At 41.0% G+C, this 18,373-nt stretch overlaps 2 non-coding genes across 2 annotated transcripts; both read left to right on the top strand.

Annotated features, from left to right (window-relative positions):
- The first annotated feature begins 2,297 nt into the window (after positions 1-2,297).
- LOC115490481 lies at positions 2,298-2,441 on the top strand. Its single transcript, XR_003956596.1, has one exon. It is a non-coding gene; the product is annotated as a small nucleolar RNA SNORA48 (small nucleolar RNA).
- A 15,506-nt stretch (positions 2,442-17,947) lies between these two features.
- LOC115490471 lies at positions 17,948-18,145 on the top strand. The gene has a single exon (XR_003956583.1). It is a non-coding gene; the product is annotated as a small nucleolar RNA SNORA46 (small nucleolar RNA).
- The last annotated feature ends 228 nt before the right edge of the window (positions 18,146-18,373 follow it).

Raw genomic sequence — 18,373 nt, 5'->3', positions numbered from 1 at the left:
GTTATGGGACTGGGACAGCAACCCATCTACAAAACCTTTGACCTATATAATCTGTCCTGCCTGTAAGACGTGCTGGGGCAATGGTGTTCCAGAACTTGTGGAAGTGGCCAACCAATGATTGGTCTAATTTGAGGTCCCCTCTATGTTCAACACTGCCTGGATGACGAGAAACTAAAGGCCACAACAGCCCAGAGACCTAGGATAGAACCAAACATGGCTGGGAATAAAAATGAACGAAATGATTCCTAATGATGTACTGCTGTACTCATAGAGCAGTGCCTAATCTAGTTGCCATCAAAGAGGCTGGCTCTGGCAGTTGATAGGAGCAAATGCAGAGACTCACAGACAAACATTAGGCAAAGAGAGACCCCAGGTTGAAGGTCTCTATCAGGTCCCTCCCCTCAGAACTTTAGGAACCCTATAGAACATAGGAAGGGGAATGTATGGGAACCAGAAGGATCAAAGAGACAGAGAGAACATGGCCTGTGGAATCAACAAAGTAATTTTCATAGGGGCTCAAAGTCGTGGTGCCTTACATGGGTCTGCGATAGGTCCTCTGCATACAAGTTATGTTTGTTGGCTTGGTGTTCGGGAGGAGTTCCTGGCAGTGGGAGTTGGGATATATCTGATTCTTTTGCTTGCTTTGAAGACACTTTTCTCCTACTGGGTTGCCTTGCCCGGCCTTGCTGTGAGTATTTGTGCCTGTGAGTATCTTGTTGTGTTGTGTTTGGCTGATGTCCCTGGCTGATAGTTCCTGGAAGAAGCCAGGAGGAGATGGGGGAGATCTGGGGGTAGTGGATCTAGGGGAGAGGGGCAGTGGGGCTGAATGAGAGGAGGGAAGGGAGCAGCAGTCTTGGTCAGGATGTATCGTATGAGAGAAGAATAGATTTTTAAAAATTAAAGTAACAACAGTGACTGAAAAAAGACATCACTAGTGCATAAATTTCTGTGCCATATATAATACAGTGGTATATAGGTATGGCTCGGACAGACCCAACAGGGTTAAATTATTAGAAATTCTGTTCACATTTTTACTGGTTTCTGATACTTTAAAAATATTTAATTAATTAATTAATTATTTATTTGGTGTGTGTGTGTGTGTGTGTGTGTGTGTGTGTGTGTGTGTGTGTCCAAGTGCCCAGGGTTCAGATGTTGAGTAGTGAAATTAATATTTGGAATGTTATAGGCCAGTTGTATATTAGATATGCAAAGATGCCATTAGCTTGTGATACTAAATTGTCACACTTTGTATTAAACATAGAAATTTGTTTGTGTGTGTGTGTGTGTTTATGGAGGAGAGAAGCTAAAGTCTAAAGTTCCAGCAGCATTGGCTCCTCATGAGTCTTGTTTTCTTGCTTTGCAAGAGGACCCTCTTGGTCCTTCCTTACATGGATCAAACACACACACACACACACACACACACACACACACATACACACACACCAGTATTTAGCATACACCACAATGCACTTGCACATAAGAACTCACAGAGGCTGTGAAAACATGCATACAACTTGACCATGGTAAGTCAGAAGATAACCCCAGTGTGGAGGAGGGAGGAGTCATGAAGTCTCACTCTTTGCTGATGAGCTTTAACAGTTGATGGTTGCTGGAAGACCCAGTTAACTTTCTTTAAGGATTTCTCCCTGTAAGGATACCCACACTCCAGTAGATGGCCCTGCACCTGTACACACACTGGCAGATCTAAGTGGACGGTGGGGAAAAACACAATCATAAAATTAGGAGGGGATCGAGGTGGAGGTATAGGGAGAAACTGGAAGGGAGAGATGTGATGTGCATTTGATCAAAGTATATGTATATCTGTAATTCTGAAGCACTAATTCAAATCCTTTAAATAGAGGGCAGGGATATATATGGTTCTGGTCAAAGTCTGGCCCCACCCTCTACTGTCTCACCATCTTCTAGGCCTTTTCTACACCCTGCTTCATGGCCTGAAAAGTTATTAGAACTATGTGAAAGCTTTTTCTGAGACACCTATTCTAGTGGAGACCTCTAGTGGATACCTTTCCCTTCTCCCAGCATGAGAGTTCTCAAGCCATTCCTATTTCTTGGGCTCCATTGTTTTAATAATCTCACTGAGGAACACATGTGTCTCTTCAGACTATTGTCATTTCTGCCAGACCAGTTACAAGTCTTTTCTATGTCTTAACACCTCTGTCTTGAGAAGGAACATATCTGTGTCTGAAATATATATAATAGAATTCAAAAAGGGACCAAGGTTTGAATATCTAGTTAGTGTCAGATAGTTGAGTATAAGAACTATAACCCCCACCCCTGACCCCTAGCAATGGGCAGAGAGACACCTTGTTGGTGCTGATGTTTGTATATCAGTTAGGGGCAGAGCAGGTGGCAATCCTTTGTGAATCCTAGATTGATGCCTGGCTTGGTAGCCCAAACTGTTTTATGCCTAGGACACATGAAAATCAAATCAAATCCAGGCAACACAGCTCAGGAGGAAGAAGAGAGACAGAGACCTGCTTTCTGTCATGCCACATAGTGTATGTGGGGAAAGATGCTCCACTCCACATCAAGGGCAGGCCATAGTAACACAGAGCCCTACTTACCACCACAAAGTGCATCGTGGGAGAAGATAGATGGAGACTAACAGACCACCATGGTGCCCACAGACCTGCCCTCTGGTGTTGTGGATTGCCCTGGTGCTTGTATTTTGATGCTAATTCTGCTTCCCCAAGAGGGGCTGCCTGTACCAAGGAGAAGAGTGGATCAGTACTCAACTGACTTCATGTGAGTCTTCTCCCCATTTTAACTTATAAAATGTAAATGGGTAGTGGAAGAGAGGCGGAGCTAAAATGTTTTGGGAAGAGGAGGACAGAAAGGAGGAGGGGGGACGAGGAAAGAAGAGGGAGGGAGGAAGACTGAAGAGGAGGAGATGGAAGGAAAATGGAGCAAAAGCACGTGGCCTGGAGAAACGGCAAGTTCTAAGGGATCTCATAGCTGGGGAATATAGTAGTGTAGTGGTAGATCTGCCCAATCTAGGCACGCAGCTTGTATTTATATTAATTGAGTTGTGTTTTCCTTGCACGGGCTTATTTGGGTTGGAGATTTACCACAACACTCTGGTGCACGGGCACAGGTGGACTGTAGACACCTGCTTGCAGCCATGACACACAGTTCTGCCCCTCCCCAGCTGCAGCACTTGGGAGAGTGGGCCTTGCATCCCTCCTGAACAGCACAGCAAAGCTGATCCTTGTAGTGAGAGCTCTGGAATCTTGGTTTCTTTAAAAAAAAAAAAACACAGAAATGCTGTAAGAATATGTTTCTGTTTTAATCCCTGGTGTGGGGTTGTGGAGCTGCTCTGCAGCAAATGACTATGATTTGCCTCGTGCTCTAGCAGAGGCATGGTTTTGCCAGCTGCAGATGGTTTCCAAGATTGTGTGATATTTAGAGTTCTGGGAACTTTCCAAAGAGTATATAAATGCTAAAGCCTCATAGTTGAGGTGGGTGGTTGTTAATCCTTCAGGAAAATTGATTGCAGTTTATTAAGTAGCTGTGTTCTAAGAAGAAACAAGAAGAAAGTAATGTGTATCTCTCTCTCTCTCTCTCTCTCCCTCTCTCTCTCTCTCCTCTATCCTTCTTTCTCTCCTATTCAGTAATAGGAGGTGAAACAGGGGGTTAAATGGCGGGGAAAAGAACCCACAAAGTAGCTAGACCAGCTACAGACCCTGGTGATAGGGATACAGCTGAGCCCATCCAAGAGTAAGAGCATGGGGGAGTTGGCCCTGCCACGTCTTTGCCATGAGATGGCATTGATGTGGAGGTTATGCCCTCCTCCTCTGGTCCCTCATCAGCTGCAGCAGTTGGGAGAGCTGCTCAGGGTCATGAAAGTGGGTGATGTGGCTCTGTACCTCACTGGCTTCAGCACAAGGAAAAGTGGGCTCTGCACCTCACCTGGGCAGCACAGTAGGGCTGTGGAGGGGGGGTGCAGGTGAGCTAGCCCTGAGAGCAAGAGCTTGGGAGAGCTAGCCCTGCCACTCATCTGCTGGAGCCAGGATAATGCATGAGAACAGAAGAGCTAGCCCTGCCCCCTCTCATTGGCTGTGGTGCTCAGGAGAGCGGGTCCTGCACCTCTTCTGGTAACAAGGTGGAGCTAGCCCTGATGGTGAAGACTGGGATGAGCTAGTCCTGAGGGTGTGAGAGCAGTCTCCTTGCAGACTGAAGAAATTGGGTGAGTGCCCCCCCACCCCGGCACTTTGACTGGGCAGCACAGTGGAGCTGGCTCTGGAAGCACGGATGCATGTGAGCTGGCTCAAGGGCATGGGAACAGAAATGTTGCCCCTGTCTCCTGCCAAGGGTGGCATTAGATGGCCTAGCTGAAGTAGTGCTGGAGAGCTCACCCTGGTGGTGCAGATAAGGGAAAGCTGGCATGCTGGCTACCTTGGCTGTCACCCAAGCCCAGATCCAGGGTTCTGAGCTGGCCTACCCCCAAATCTGTATCATCTGCTAATGGTTGAGACAGTCCTGCTGATCCAAAGCTGCAGGACCTCCATGGCAAAGGGCAGCAGTGGGATGACCCAGAGGAGTCTCTGTTAGAATCCAATATTGGCCAGAGATTTCTAACCATACCAATGACTCATTGCGATGAATATTTGCAAGTGAAGATGTGTGCACAGAGGGGTATACTCTGGGACACACTGTGACATACTACAGCTCCCACAATGAGATGTTTTTTATGTTTTTTTTTTCTGTTGTTTTCTGTTTGTGTGTTTTTTATTTGAGGAGGGGGTGTCACAAAGGTGAAGGACGATTATGAGGGAACAAGGGGATGAGCAGGACTGGATGCATGATGTGAAATTCACGAAGATCAATAAAAAGTTAAAAAAAAACATTTTCCATAACCTCTTGGGTTTTGCTTACTCTTGGAAGAGCTGGCAAAAGCAACTCCATTTTGTTGGTTTGAGACAGGCTCTCCTTATGAAGCCTACTCCCTCCCTAATCCTTAAACTTATAACCTCATGCTTCAGCCTCCCAAGTACAGAAAAGAGTATCTATGCCCAGCACGACCTCATTTAAATTCTGATGACATCTTCCCTTGTCTCTGAAAAATAGTCTTTGAAGACATTGATGATTAACCATGTTACATGGTTCGTTGTCCATTGTCCCACACTACCAGGATAGGATCCATCCCGTCTGGTCTAATTTGATCTCACATTGGAGGAGCTGAGGAGAGGGTCAGTCAACTGAGTAAATGTCAGGCAACTCTAAGTTAATTGCAGTAAACTCTTTAGGCCCAATTTCAAACAGCTGAGATACAGAGGTGGCTGTCCAGTTAGAAGAAAACCCAGCTGAGGGAAACAGTACTGGTTGTGTTTTATTTCCACTATTCTCATTGGCTTTGGCCACTATATTCAATCATTTGTGATTGCACTATTTGTAATTTTTAATAGGATCTTTGATGAGAGGCTTTTTCCCACCCAACCACTGGTTCTCAGCACATAAACTTTTGGGTATTCTGCCTTCACTGTCCTGCAGCAGAGGAAGCAGGGCTCAGTTCTTTCTTCCTGCTCCTGCTCCTGTTTGTGTTGCATCTAGTCCTTGGGCAAGATGAAGCTGTAGTCTATCTACCAGTGAGGTGATAGTCTCTGATTCTGGTGTTCTGTCCCCACCCCTATTACTGTTGTTTCAAAGCTTTAGTAGCCACTCCATATTTTCCATTTTATAGTTGTATCCAGAAATAGGGGAGAATGAATTTTTCCACATTTCCTGATGCCAGCTCCTACAAATACTCATTTATTCTTTATTTAAACCCCTTGCCTGCACCCAATATCGGAACTTACATTTTGTACACCTTCTCATGCTCCTTTTCTCTTCCTCCTCAGTGAAGGTGCAATATTCAATGTGCACCATATCATGAACTGTTCATCATATGTAGAACTACAATAGCATGTCTATATTATGCTTGGTGTTACTGACAGTGTACTGTCAAATACTTATGTGTTACACCTGTATTTGGTAGCCTTATCCTGAGGTCAAAAGGCAGATTCATTAAGATAGTTTAGGGAATAACTTAATAACTATCTCTCTGCTCTAATTACTCAGGGTATAGGCAAGGTGATGAAGGCAAAATTGTATGATTTCCCAAAAGAGTGTGAGTTCCACCAAAAACATTTTCAAGTCAAACAAAGTAAGTAATTTGCCCCTATGGGGTTAATTATCTCCTAAGTTATCATACCATACTGACTCGGAGATGAAACCTTGTGTAATGGGATTTTTGGGAAGCCCCAGAGAAGGACACTGCCTCCCTAAAAGGTTCTATAGCAATTACTGTTAACTGTTCATGGCTTTCAGAAACAGTTGGCACAAGACAACAAAAATAACTTGGCTTCTTCCTCTCCTCTGTCTCCATGCTTTCAAATCCACACTTCCTGTAAGCACCCCAACTTAAATAAGCATCCATTTATGCATATGACTTGTGCTGCTGATTTGCTTATGCCTTGTCCCCCAACATAAGAGTTTTATCAACTCTTCAGCCTCACTTCCCTCAGGGCTAATTTTCTTGAAAAGTTGACTTATACTTGAGAATTGAAATGAGTGCCAAGGGAATACAAAGTTGGGCACTCTATGGCCAGTAGCTATTTCTCACTTAGGAAATGGTTTTAAATGGGCTTTCTTGGGGCCCATGTAGAGACAAGTAAATTCTTGGGCTTTAGCCAAGCAACCTGCAACTTCACAAACCCTATAGGTAATATTGATGCCCAAAATTTAGAGGCCCTAAAAATATAAAGTTACTAATTGGCTAGGAGTGGTATAATGAACAAGAAGTATGTCTTGTTAGCACCTATTAAATTACTATTTTCCTTTCTGTTTGGAAAACAACTCTTCACTGCACCAAGTTGCAGATAGAGTACATAAGCAAAACAGATGTGCTGGGTGTGATGGGTGGAAGGTGATGAAATCCTCCATTTCTCTCTCGACCTACTGGCTCTAGCAACGTGAATATGCTATCTGCGGACAGCATTTTGACTGTTACACAAATAACATCTTCCTAGTAAAACTTCACTTTTCTCTTTAAGTAGTGTTAAAAGCACTTTGCAAATGCATCTTTTTGTAAAAACATATTATTTCATCCTGTTATGTACAGCCCCCCTTCTCATTGGTCCTCAGAAAATTTTAGGCATGTATATTGATCATATTTATCCCCTACACCACTTCCTCTCTCATCCTTCTCTCTTCTCTACTCTCCAATTTTGTCTTTAAAACCGCACCAAGTACAATTTGTGCTATCCCTATGGTATGGATTCATGGCCTTCCACTAGAGCTGGGTGAACCTACCACTTATTAACTCTTGGTCATAATGTTAACACTGCCCAGTGTGGTGGTTTGAGTGTGAAGAGCTCCAGTAGACTCATAGATTTTAGTGCTTGGCCCCAGTTGGAGTTGTTATACATTGGGAAGGATCTGGAGGTGTGGCCTTGTTGGAGGAGATGTAGGGGACTGGCTTGAGGCTTTAGTTGACTCCTGCCATTCCCAGTGCACTCTCTGCTTCCTGTTTGTGGCTCTGGATGTGAGCTCTCAGCTGCTATTCCAACTCCATGACTGCCTGCTGGGATGGTCACAGGTTCCTATTCCTATGGAACCATGAGTCCCAAAGAAACCCTTCCTTTTATAAGTTGCCCCAGTTATGATGTTTTATCACAGAATGAGAAGAGTGACTGATGTAGCAGGTATTGTTCAGAAAGTTCTGTCCTGTGCCAATGAGTTCCTGTGCCAAGCAGATTCACTACTTTCTCAACTAGCAGATTCAGGGTTTCATGCCTCACATTGAGCTTCTTGATCCATTTCAGGTTGACTTCTATGTAGAATGTTAGATATGGGTCTATTTTCATTCTTCTACATATAGCTACCCAGTCTAACCAGTACCATTTCTTAAAGATGCTTTCTTTTCTCCAGGATATATTATAGTCTTTTTTTGGTCAGGAATCAAGTGTTCATAGGTATGTTGAGTTATATTCTGGTCTTCCATTCTAATCCACTGATCAATATTCTTTCATTGTAATAACATGCTGTTTTTATTGCTATCACTCTGTAGCACATCCTGACATCTGGGATGGTGATTTCTACAACCCTTCTTCTACTATTCAGGGATGTTTTTAGCTAACTTGGATTTTTGTGTTTCCATATGAAGTTATAAAAAAAATCCAATTTCTGTGAATCGTGTTGGAATTTTCATTGAGATTGCACTGAATCTGTAGACAGCTTGTGGTAAGGTGGACATTTTCACAATAGTAATCTTCCTGATCCATGAACATGGGAAGTCTTTCCAGCTTTTGATGTCCTCTTTAATTTCTTCCTTTGATGACTTGAAATTTTTATTGTATAAGTCTTTTATTATACAAGTCTTTCACTTGCTTGGTTAGAGTTATCAAAACATAATTTTGAAGGTTGCTAAGGACCAGCCTGAGCTTGGAGAGGGAGTCCTGAGAAAGGGGTGTTCAAGAACAGCAAAAGAAATCATTTAAAGTCAATAATGGGGTGCAAGCTGACAGCTTTGTAGCTGTCAAGTCAGCTCTCTGCTCAAAATAGCTCTCTGCTTGAGATAGATCTGTAGATAGCTCTTTGCTAAAAAAAAAAAAAAAAAAAAAAATTCTAAAAGCTCTCTGGATAGCTCATGGGTTTTCTGATCAAAGTCTGAAAACCCCTCAGAACAATTCTAAAAGAGCTATGTTAGCTCTCCATGCAGTTCTATCTAGGTAGCTCTTGCAAACAAAAGCTCAGTCTTTTATTAACATATCAATTCAATCCTTTACCCAGGTTCCTTTTTGAGTATCCCACAAAAGAGTATTTTATGACCTCAGTCCCTTGATTATTAGAAAAAGACAGCAAGTACATTTTTTTTAACATAACAAATAATTTCAGAGATCTGCCTGCCTTTGTAAGCACAAACAAAAAGCTTAGCTGGGTAGGACAGTGTCTCTAGGGATATTGGATGAGGGATGTCGGATGTTTGTCAAAGGCCTTTTCAGTATCTAATGTGATAATCTAATGTGTATGTAATGGTTTTGGTGTTTTAGTCTATTTATGCTGCAGATTATGTTTATTAATTTACATGTGTTGAACCACCCATGTATTTCTGGGATGAAGCTAACTTGATGATAGTGGCCAATATTTTGATGTGTTCTTATATTCAGTTTACAAGTATTTTATTGAGAATTTTTGGGTAAATTGGGTAACATTTTGTAAATATTATTTTTTTAAGAACTAACTATTCATTTCGGTGAATCTTTGTATTGTTTTTTATTGTGATTTTTCCTAGTTTATTAATTACAGCCTCCGTTTGACTTTTTTTCCTCATTGACTCTTTTTGGGTATTTCCTTTTTCTTCTTGTTTTTTTTCTAAAGCCTTCAACTGTGTCATTAAACTGATAATTTGAAACCTCTCTGAGTTTTTAATGTAGGCACTTAGTGCTATGAGCTTTCTATGAGAATTGCTTTCATCCTGTCCATTTGAGTCCAGTGGAAACATTTCACATTAAAATCACAATAAATGGCATTAATTCATAGATAACCATGGAGGAACAATGCTAAACCAATATGTCAATCCATGAATATGGAATGTCTTTCATTTATTTGGATCTTACATTTAAATTCTTGCTTCAGGTTCAGCATTATCATAATTATCATAGTGACTCCCCTTCTTTTTTATTCTTTTTTAATTGATTTTGTTTTATGTACATTAGTAATTTGACTGCAGAGAGTCTTGAGCTACCATGTGGGTGTTGTGAACTGAACCTGGCTCCTCTAGAAGAACAAACAGTGCTCTTAGCCGCTGAGCCAACTTTCCAGTCCCTTCTTTTATTTTTTATTCTTATTCCCTTTATTTATCCTTCCAGAAATATGTGTGTGTTTATGTGTATGCATATGTATCTGTGTGTGCATGTCTGTGTTTCATTTGCCATACTACTTACAAAGCAATTTATCCAAAGAAAATTGAACATTTACGTGTAAATTTAACTTCATAGTCACTATAATATAAGCAGTTATATAATATAAAAGGTCATATAATGAAGGTTATTTTGTGACCTCAATCATTATTTCAACTAAAATTAGCTTTCACCCAATAAATGCCTTTATCAAAACAAACAAACAAAAAAAAACTTTTCACTTAAAAATACTTTTAGATGGATAGATTGATCAAAACTATTCCTCAAAGAGCATGAGCCCAAATGGAGATCTGAACTAATCTCAATTCACTTTCTCATTTGTTGGCAATATCCAGGTTGTTTTATCAATCATATTGACAATCACTATCATGTCTTTTCTGAATCATTTGGTATGTAGTAGAATGACTAGATAATTTATTATTTAACTGAGACTTTTGAGAGAAGGCAGATGCTAGCAATAATTATGCCAGCTGGCAGCTATGAAGCAGATCAAACCATATAGCCTCCCTCTTTTTCAGACTCCACTCCTTGTAGTTTGTAATAGTGTATGCTGACCATGCATGTCTATGTCAGTGTGTGTGGTGACTGTTTTTAGGGACCACATCAATATTCTACTTTCCATCAAACGTAGTAACTACACATTCAAAGCTGAATACTATCCTAATTTCTAGCATCATAGAATGCTTTTAGCACTTTTGAAATTTGTATAATTTCAAAGATATGGATGATGTTATATGTCTGACTTATTTTACTCAACTTTATTTTGGAGATGTTTTTGTTACTTTTTTGTTTGAGAATTTCTTACATGCATATAATGCCTCCTAATAAATGTATGTCCTCAGTCTATCTCTGCCAGTTCATTTCCTATCTCTCCATCAGTTTTCCTCTTAGTTTTTAAAAACCATGAGTCCACTCAGTTCTGCCGGTGTGTGCATTGATATAGAATCATCTACTAGAACATAAGTAACCTCTCAGTCCACATCACTGAAGCAAACAGACTTTCCTTCCCTCGAAGCCATTAATTGCTAATAGTGTCTCGGATAGGGTCCCTCACATCCATGCTGGTTTAACCTTGTGTAAGTCTTAAGCACGAAATCACATCTGCTGTTTGTTTCTGTGTGAGATACATAACTCTGTTATGTCCAGTACATATTGTTTCACTACAGATGTTTACAATGTCTGCTTCTGATAACATTTCTGCCTGCTTTCTGAATTATCCCAAAGACCATATCCCTCTTAAAATGTGCTTGCTGACTTTAATTTAAAAATTTTAAATTCAATGAGGCAAATAGCACAACTGCTAAGACACGCTGGATTTTAGAAAGGACTGCTGAATTAGATCAACATATAGAAGTCCTAATTTCAAAGGGGAAGAAAGAAGATATCTTCAATCCAAATTATTGAAAATAAGATTTGACCAGGGAAGACCCCTTGAAGGTCTTGGCTATAGACAAAAGGAGGGAGATTGTAAAGATGAATAAGACATGTAATACACGTGCTGATCTTGCTACTAGAGAGCAGTTCTGAGACTGGCTGAGACATAAAATAGTCTGCACACTGGTTGGTGTAAGGTGGAATCTCAGGATCGTTTTGATTTGCATTTCCCTGATGACTAAGAATGTTGAACATTTCTTTTAGTGCTTCTTGGCCATTCGAGATTCCTCGGTTGAGAACTCTCTGCTTAGCTCTGTTCTCCACTTTTTAATAGGGTTCTTTGGTTCTTTGGAGTCTAACTTCTTAAGTTCTTTGTATATTTTGGATATAGGATTGGTAAAGATCTTTTCCCAATCAGTTAGTTGCTGTTTTGTCCTATTGACAGTGTCCTTTGCTTTACAGAAGCTTTTCAATTTTATGAGGTCCCATTTGTCAATTGTTGATCTTAAAGCATAAACCTTTGGCGTTCTGATCAGTAAAATTTCCCCTGTGCCCAAGTATTTGAGGCTCTTCCCCACTTTCTCTTCTGTTAGATTCAGTATATCTGGTTTTATGTGGAGGTCCTTGATCCACTTGGACTTGAGTTTTATACAAGGAAATAAAAATGGATCAATTTGCATTTTTCTATATGACGACCACCAGTTGAGCCAGCACCATTTTTTTAAAATGCTGTCATTTTCCCACTGGATGGTTTTAGCTCCTCTGTCAAAGATCAAATGACCATAGGTGTGTCCTTACACCAATCAGAATGGCTAAGATCAAAAATGGCAGTGACAGCACGTGTTGGTGAGGATGTGGATAAAGAGGAACACTCCTCCATTGCTGGTAGTACTGGAGGCTGGTAAAACCACTTTGGAAATCAATCTGGTGGTTCCTGAGAAAACTGGAAATAGTTCTACCTGAAGACCCAACTGAACCAATACTGGGCATGTAACCAAAAAAATGTTCCAACATATAAGAAGGACACATCTCCACTATGTTTACAGCAGCCATATTTATAATAGCCAGAAGCTGGAAACAACTCAGATGTCCCTCAACAGAGGAATGGATACAGAAAATGTAGTACTTGTGCACAATGGGTACTACTCAGTGATTAAAAACAATGACTTCATGAAATTCGCAGGCAAATGGATGGAACTAGAAAATATCATTCTAAGAGAGGTAATCCAGGCACAAAAGAACACACATGATATATGTACTCACTGATAAATGGATATTAGCCCAAAAGCTCACAATGCCCATGATTCAACCTACAGATCATATGGAGTTTAGTAGGAAGGAAGACCAGGGTGTGGATGCTTCAGTCCCACATTGAGGGAGTAACAGGATCATCTCGGCGGGAAGAGGAGGGAGAGGGAGACCTGGGAGGGAAAGAGGAGGGATAGGAAATAAGGGGGCAATGTCAGATACTGGAAGGGATGGGAGAGAGGTACAGAGGATCAGGAACTAGGATAAAAATATGTAGTGGGGGGCTGGGGGAATGAGGAACTGGGTATAGCCACTAGAGGGTACCAGACACCAAGGAAACAAAAGGCTCCCAGGATGCAAACGGGGATGACTTTAGCTGAAATGCACAGAAAAGGGGGCTGTAGAACCTGTAGAGACCACCTCCAGCATATAGGCAAGTCCCCCGGTTGAGGGATGGGGGCACCCATCCATCTCAAAATTTTTAACCCAGAAATGTTCCTGTTCAAAGGAAGAACAGGGACAAAAATGGAGCAGAGACTGAAGGAAGGTCCATCTGGGGATTGCCCCACCTGGGGTTCCATCCTGTCTACAGACACCAAACCCAACACTGTTGCTGTGATTAAGAGGCACTTGCAGACAGGAACCTGGTGTGGCTGTTCCTTGGGAGGTCCAGCCAGCAAGTAGCCAATGCAGATGTGGATGCTTGGAGCCAACCATCAGACTGAGATCAGGTACCCTGGTGGGGGGGCTGGCTTAAGGGCTGGAGGAGCAGAGGGGGATTGCAACCCCATAGGAAGAACAACATTGGCTGGCCAGACCACCCAGTGCTCCCAGAGACTAGACCACCAACCAAGAAGAGCACAGGGAGGGATCCATGGCTCCAGATACATATATAGCAGAGGATGGCCTTCCCTGACAGCAATGGGAGGGGAGGCCCTTGGTCCTGTGGAGGTTTGGTGCCCCAGCAAAGGGGGGTGCTGGAACAGTGAGTAGGTGGGGGAGGACTCTCATAGAGGCAAAGGGAGGGGGAGAAGGCAAATGTGGGATGGGAGGGTTTGTGGAAAGGTAACTGGGAAGTGGGATATCATTTGAGATGTAAATGAATGGAATGATTAATAATGATAATAATAATAATAACAATAAATTCTGTGTAGCCAATGGATCTTGTTGACTACAAAATCCTCAAGACTTTTTAAAGATTTGTTTAGTTTATGTATGTGAGTGCACTGGCACTGTCTTCAGACACACCAGAAGAGGGCATCAGATCCCATTATAGACGGTTATGTGCCACCATGTGGTTGCTGGGAACTGAACTCAGGACCTCTAGAAGAGCAGTCAGTGCTCTTTACCACTGAGCCATCTCTCTAGCCCCTCCTCAAGACTTTTTATGCCATTCTTTTAAATGGTTTAGATAAAAATGATATTACAATGATATAATCCAAACTAACTTTTATAGAGACAGTTGTCTTTCACCTGCTCAAACAAAGAGCAATAAAACTTGAGATCTTATATATTTTGCATATTAGTCCTCTATTGGATGTGGGGTTAGTGAAGATTTTTTTTTCTCAACTGTAGGTTGCAGGTTTGTCCTATTGACTATGCCCTTTGCCTTACAGAAGCTTTCCAGTTTTATGAGTTCCTGTTTATCAATTCTTGATATTAGAGCCTGAGCCATTGGAGTTCTGTTTAGAAAATTTCCCCCTATGCCATGAGTTTGAGGTTCTTTCCCACTTTATCTTCTGTTAGATTTCAGTGTATCTGGTTTTATGTTGAGGTCCTTGACCCACTTGGACTTGAGCTTTGTGCAAGGAGACAAATATGGGTCTATTTTCATTTTTCTACATACAGACTACCAGTTAGACCAGCACCATTTATTGACGATGCTTTCTTTTTTCCATGTATATTTTTGGCTTCTTTGTCAAAGATCAAGTGTCCGTAAGTGTGTAGTTTTATTTCTGGGTCTTCAATTCTATTCCATTTATCAACCTGTCTGTCCTCAGTGAGAGAAGATACACCTAACCCTTCAGAGACTTGAGGACCCAGGGAGCAGGGAGGCCTGGTGAGGTTGGGGGGGGGGATCCTCTTGGAGACAGGTGGGGGAGGAGGGATGGGTAGCAGTTGGGGAACAGACTGGGAGGGGGGATGAAGCCTGAACTATAAAAAGGGATTAAAGAATAAAAAAAATAATTAATTAAAAAAGAGCAGGAGAATATCCTTAATTGATCTGTGTGTGATACACATTCCATACAAATGTCTTTAAAGAACTATGTATTGTGTATATTGCAGAATGGAAGTTCAGGAGGGCTGCCCTGATAAGATTCACCCATGGGGATGCTCAGATGACTTGCTGTTCCAGCTTCCTGCTTGATCAGACTTCAGCTGCATAGAAGCTGTTTCTTCTAAAGACTTGCTTTTGGGACATTTGTAGAACAGCTAGCTCACTTGGTCCAGCCTTACAGACTGTTCAGGTCAGGACTTCAATTAAGCCCTGAACTTTCTCAGTGCATAGAGACTGGACAACAAATAATGCCAGCTAGTTTTCTTTTAACTCAACTATTTCCCCAATTTCCTTTTGAGGCCCAAATAGGAATTCTTCACCCCAATTCAGCAGGAAGCAATTATAAGGAGACCATTGTTCCAGTTCCTTAAGTTGGGGTGGTTATGAATGATTTGGTTATTGTATAAATAATAGACATGTTGTCATTTTAGGAGATGATTTACAAATAATTATGGCCTTGGACAGGGAAAAATGAAGTAAGGAGCTTAGACTCAGTGATTTCTATTTTTCCTTTCCTCTTCTCTTTCCTTTTATCTTTCTTAGATAGGGTAGGGAGTTGAGAAGGAAAAAGGAAGATATAGAAATATTATAAGAAATTAGACATATAGGATAGATTATTGAATCTATTCTTAAATAAAAGCATTTTATAGTCATAATCTTACATTGGTAAAGATTTTTATATTTTGATGCAAAATTGAGGTTATATTTTGTTACATTGGTACAGAATTTTGTATACTGACACAGGTTTAAGGTTTCATTGGTATACATCTTTGTATATTGATAAGGGTTAAAATTATTTTTGTTACAACAATACTGGACTAAACCTCTGAAATTATAAGCAGCCCCTTAATTAAATATTTTCTTTTATTAGAGTTGCTTTGGTCCTGATGTCTCTTCACAACCATAGAAAGTAACTAAGACAAAGTGTCTTCATTAATAAAGTTTTCCCATCACAATTCAGTGGGTAACCAAGGGCAAAGACAATATTCTGTAATATTTGGATGGCCCATAGACACCACTGACTACCAACAACAACAACAAAAAAAGCAACTCATACAAGGCACTGAGATTTTTATTTGAAAATCTATAGTGTCTAGAAGACACCATAGATGTCCCTCTGTGATAGAGTAACTCTATTTAAACTCAACTTATATATTTATATCTATTTATATTAGGAAGATACTACAGTAGTGGGTTCTAACATGGCTTTTTCAAAGATCTTTAATATTAGTTATCCATCCTCATAATCCCTCTTCTATACTTTCCTCCCATTCCCCACCCCTCTTCATCTTTCCTATTCCATTATTCCTCTTTCTTGTTTATACCTCTGCCTCCCCTACATGCTCCTTAGTAGGTTGTTTTTAGATGCATGTAATTACTCTATTTTAAACACACATGCTGGTTATGTTAGAAGTTTTTTTTGCTTGTTTCTTTGTTTTGTCAACTTGAGATAATCTAGGATCATATGGAAAAAGGGAACCTCAGTTGAGGAAACGCCTCCATAAGACCGACCTGTTGACAAGTCTGTAAGGTGCTTCATTGATTTATATTGATGTGGGAGGTCCCAGCCCACTGAAGCTGGTGCTGCTTTGGGAAGGTGGTCCTGAGTTGTACAAGAAAGTAAACTGAGTAACTTGAGTGAGCCATGGAGAGCAAGCCAGTAAATAGCGTTCCTCTGCTCCAGTTCATGCCTGGGCTCCTTCCCGGTTTCTGCCTGATCTCTTACTCTGTTTTCCCTCAATGGTGGACTCTGATCCAGATGTGTAAACCAAATAAGCCTCTTCCTCCCCACATTTATTTTTGCCACTATTTTTTCCACAACAATAGAAACAGAATAAGATGGAAACTGGTACTAAGTTGATGGGAAATTCCTATGACACACCTGGCCAGGTTTTTCTTTTAATTTAATTAAAATATAATTATATCATTTCCCTGCCTTCTTCTCCTTCTTCCAACAACACACATCCCCTCATTTTCACACTCAAATCCTGGAATCTTCTCTTTATTATTGGTGTGTGTGTGTGTGTGTGTGTGTGTGTGTGTGTGTGTATGAGAGAGAGAGAGAGAGAGAGAGAGAATAAATATATAAATGCAATCTACTGATCTACTGATTCTGTTTTGTGTTGATTGTGTATATATTTTTAGGACTGGCCACCTAGGATTTGATAACTACCCAGAGGAAATTATCTATGGAGAAGATTAATTCTCCCAGTCTCAGGGGTTTTTAATAGTCCATAGGTCTTTATCCAATAGTGGGGCCCCATGTGGGTTCCCCATCCTTGTTGCCCCATTAAATGCTGTTGTCAGTGTTCAGCTCTTGTTTTAGCAGCCAATTGTTGAGATTTCATGGATGTAACATGCTTGTCATATATAGAAAACACAAGCTTACAGTAGACTTCCTAATCTTCTAGCTCTTAAAAATCCTTTCATCCCCTCTCTTGTACAATGTTCCCTGAGCCATACATGCAAGACTTGTGTTATAGATGTTTCCATTGTGCCTGGGCTCTATGTGACCCATTGATGTCTGCATTATGACCTGTTGTGGTCTTGTAGAATGGTCTCTGTTTTCTGTAAATAGATTCTTTAATGACTGGGGAAGGCAAGACTTATCTGTAGGTATAGGGATAAGTTTTCAGGATGCAGTTAGGAATTATGCTTGTTTAGGGAAAATAGCAGTACTACATTCTCCTCTAAGAACCATGACCTCAACTAGCCATGGCTGGCTGGCTGGATTTCCAGTCTCTGGGAGGATTTCCTTCCTGTTGAGCAGGACTTAAGTTCAAATAAACAGCTGTAGGTAATCAACAAAATATATCCCCTTATTGAACCATTAGGGATAGCTTGTTAGGCTGGTCACATTTATGGTTTGTAAAAGTCACAGCTGAATATGGCTACTGATTGTGTTCCTCCTTCAACAGCTTGCTTAGCACCTTCCAGTATTGTGAAAGCCAGTCAGTCCCCAGATAGAAGGCTTTCTGGTCAAATCTAGATTGAATTCTCTGAGTCCTATATTCAAGGCCTTTGGTGTTTCCAGCAACATGAACTCACCTTCAACTTTTGAGAGGCAACCAAGGGCAAGAGCAACAGCCAATAGTGCTTGGTAAATCTTCTAAATTCCCATGGCTATAGCACTATATTTAAACCTATGGATGGGAAATTTCCCCACTCTGGATTACGCTGTAGTGCAAAAAGAATTCCTGGCTCTGTGTTGCACAGCTGATTCATGCCATGGCTCCGTGTTGCACAGCTGATTCATGCCATGGCTCCATGTTGCACAGCTGATTCATGCCATTTTGTTGTTGCTTTATGGAGTTAAGGAACATGACTGTAAAAAATATTCCCATGACTGACAATTTGAAAGGTTTCTAATGCCAACTAGAAGTTTTTGGAGGATATATGTGTGTGTGTGTGTGTGTGTGTGTGTGTGTGTGTTGCAATCTACTGATTCTATTTTGTGTTGATTGTGTATATATTTTTAGAACTGGCCACCTGGGATTTGATAACTACCTAGAAGAAATCATCTATGCAGAAGGGTGATTCTCCCAGTCTCAGG

Source organism: Mus musculus, chromosome 6 (assembly GCF_000001635.26).
Source record: "Mus musculus strain C57BL/6J chromosome 6, GRCm38.p6 C57BL/6J".
Lineage (NCBI taxonomy): Eukaryota > Metazoa > Chordata > Mammalia > Rodentia > Muridae > Mus > Mus musculus.
The sequence above is the reverse complement of the archived record's forward strand: the minus strand, read 5'-3'. Positions and strand labels throughout refer to the sequence as shown.